This window comes from Mus caroli, chromosome 9, assembly GCF_900094665.2.
Source record: "Mus caroli chromosome 9, CAROLI_EIJ_v1.1, whole genome shotgun sequence".
Classification (NCBI taxonomy): Eukaryota; Metazoa; Chordata; class Mammalia; order Rodentia; family Muridae; genus Mus; species Mus caroli.
In genome coordinates this window covers 1660697-1664211 of record NC_034578.1, presented here as the reverse complement: position 1 = coordinate 1664211, position 3515 = coordinate 1660697, and positions in this window count along the sequence as shown.

Here is a 3515-nt window from a genome sequence, read left to right as displayed (position 1 = left end):
ACTAAGGTCAAATGTAAGTAGATCAAGGAACTCCACATAAAAACTGAGACAGTGAAACTTATAGAGGAGAAAGTGGGGAAAAGCCTCGAAGATATGGGCACAGGGGAAAATTTCCTGAATAGAAGAGCAATGGCTTATGCTGTAAGATCAAGAATCAAGAAATGGGACCTCATAAAATTGCAAAGGTTCTATAAGGCAAAAGACACTGTCAGTAAGACAAAAAGACCACCAACAGATTGGGAAAGGATCTTTACCTATCCTAAATCAGATAGGGGATTAATATCCAATATATATAAAGAACTCAAGAAGGTGGACACCAGAAAATCAAATAACCCTATTAAAAATTGGGGCTCAGAGATAAACAATGAATTCTCACCTGAGGAATACCGAATGGCTGTGAAGCACCTGAAAAAATATTCAGCATCCTTAATCATCAGGGAAATGCAAATCAAAACAACCCTGAGATTTCACCTCACACCAGTCAGAATAGCTAAGATTCAGGTGACAACAGATGCTGGCGAGGATGTGGAGAAAGAGGAACACTCCTCCATTGTTGGTGGTATTGCAAGCTTGTACAACCACTCTGGAAATCAGTCTGGCTGTTCCTCAGAAAACTGGACATAGTACTACTGGAGGATCTTGCAATACCTCTCCTGGGCATATATCCAGAAGATGTTCCAACCAGTAAGAAGGACACATGCTCCACTATGTTCACAGCAGCCTTATTTATAGTAGCCAGAAGCTGGAAAGAACCCAGATGCCCCTCAAAGAGGAATGGATACAGAAAATATGGTACATTTTCAAAATTGAGTACCCTCAGCTATTAAAAAGAATGGATTTATGAAATTCCTAGGCGAATGGATGGGCTGCAGGGCATCATCCTGAGTGAGTTACCCTAATCACAAAAGAACTCACATGATATGCACTCACTGAGAAGTGGATATTAGCCCAGAAACTTAGTATACCCAAGATATAAGATATAATTTGTGAAACACATAAAAATCAAGAGGAACATAGTCCAAACTGTGGATACTTTGCCCCTTCTCAGAATTGGGAACAAAACACCCATGGAAGGAGTTGCAGAGACAAAGTTTGTAGCTGAGACAAAAGGATGGACCATCTAGAGACTGCTATACCTGGAAATCCATCCCACAATCAGCCTCCAAACGCTCCAAACCATTGNATACACTAGCAACATTTTGCTGAAAGGACCCTGATATAGCTGTCTCATGTGAGACTAGGCCGGGACCTAGCAAACACATAAGTGGATGCTCACAGTCAGCTATTGGATGGATCACAAGGCCCCCAATAGAGGAGTTAGAGAAAGTACCCAAGGAGCTAAAGGGATCTGCAACCCTATAGGTTGAACAACAGAATGAACTAACCAGTACCCCCAGAGCTTTTGTCTCTGGCTGCATATGAAGCAGAAGATGGCCTAGTTTTCCATCAGTGGAATGAATGGCCAATTGGTCATGCAAACTTTATATTCCTCAGTACAGGGGAATGCCAGGGCCAAGAAGTGGGAGTGTGTGGGTAGGGGAGGGGAGGAGGGTATTCGGAACTTTTGAGATAGCACTGGAAATGTAAATGAAGAAAATACCTAATAAAAATATAAAATAAAATAAAATTAGTGGGTTTATATTTAGCACTATATGGATGATAATGACTCTCTTATATGTATTTCTGTTACATCTGCATAAGAAATGTATAGTATTGGTTTACATTATGTAGAAATAAAACAAAAAAATAGCATCCTCCATTCAGATGGTCTGCAGATTTATAATGTGTCATTGAGCAAAAGGCAAGAGAATGCAATAGATCAAAGGGATCATATTCACTGTACAGAAATGGGGAAAATTGAACTAATATGAAGACTCTATGCTACACCAACAAATCAAGAAGACATTGAAAATTCATTCTGACAATGAGGAAGAAGTCAGGGTAATCAACAAAAAGGAAAAATAACACAGCTTGATCATTGTTAATCAGAAAAGAGAAATTAAAAATATTCAAATCTCTCTCTTTTGTTGTGTGTGTATTTTCTCTCTCTTTTCTTTCTCTTATTTTTATTACATCAGTAAGAATTTTCATATGACAGAAAACACTCAAAATGGCGTATATTTTGCTACTACTTTCTTAAGCTATATCACAAAATACCTCAAAAAGCATGTTATAAAGTGCATTGTAATTTCCAATATATGTAGTTAAAATTATGTCATGGGGAAAAATGTCAAAATACCTTCTAAAGCAAAATTGATACAGTTCCCAAGTTACTTTTTAAAAAAAAGCTAAACTGGCTAGGAGATTTAATTTTGAAATGGACCCCTTACTTCTCTTTTAAGTACCAAATATACATAAATAGAAGATTTTCAAAATAATAATTAATACTCAAAGTATTGGAAAAGAAGATGAAAAGATTGTAAGACCTAATGGACCAGTACATCTTCTGCAATGTAGCATCTTTTGTATATGATGGGGAAGCTGCACCCAGAAAATTTGAACAATATAGCTTCCTAAATAAGACCTCCATAATGACAGCACAAATTAATATGCTGAAATGGGTGAGAAATAACTCACAAAGCTCTCACCTATTAATTGCCATGTACAATTAATTGCTTTTGATCAAATGAACATCAGTTTTCTCCAGGGAAAAGCACACTGAATGGTTATCGAATCTCAAGCAATCAGCTCTAAGCACATTGTCTTCATTTTTTATTGCTGTGACAAAACACCATAACCAATAAGCAAGTTGGAGAGAAAAGAGTTTTATTTGGTCTACACTCCTACATTGTTGTCAATCAACAATGGAAAGCGGGACAGGAACTCAAACAGGACAGGAACCTAGAGCCAGGAGCTGATATAAAGGCCGTGAAGGGGCACTTCTTAATGGCTTGCTCATCATGGTTTCTTCAGCCTGCTTTCTTATTGAACCCAAGACCACCAGTCCAGTCATGCCACTACCCTCAATGAGCTGGGCACTGCTCTACCAACAACTAATTTAAAAAATGCCTTACATTCAGATCTTAGGAAGGCAATTTCTCAATTAGTTTCCCTCCTTTCAGATATCTCTAGTTTCGACATCAACTTCACACAAGTCTAGCTAGCACACACATACACAAAAGAGTAACACTAAGTGGACCTTGCAGAAGATATTTGCATGTGTGTGTTTCCTCATCCCCTGCTTTCTTTCTCCCATGGGTCCAGATGCAGGGGCATACTGGGTTGGAAGGATGAAGTGGACTCCAAAACAAGCAGGATGAAGATCCACTGGGAATGAGGGCAAGGTTAGTTATGAGGGGTGGACAGGTGGATGTGGGTGTGGGCTTATCTTAGAATCTTAATGTTACAGCTCTTTCTGTTGAAGACTTTTCTGACAATCATCAATGAAATAATTCTCTAAGACAATCTTAGCTTGGAGATTATATATATATATATATATATATATATATATATATATATATATATTCTTTGGGGAGTTGGCTTACACACATACATCTTTGTGGTGAACCAAGTCT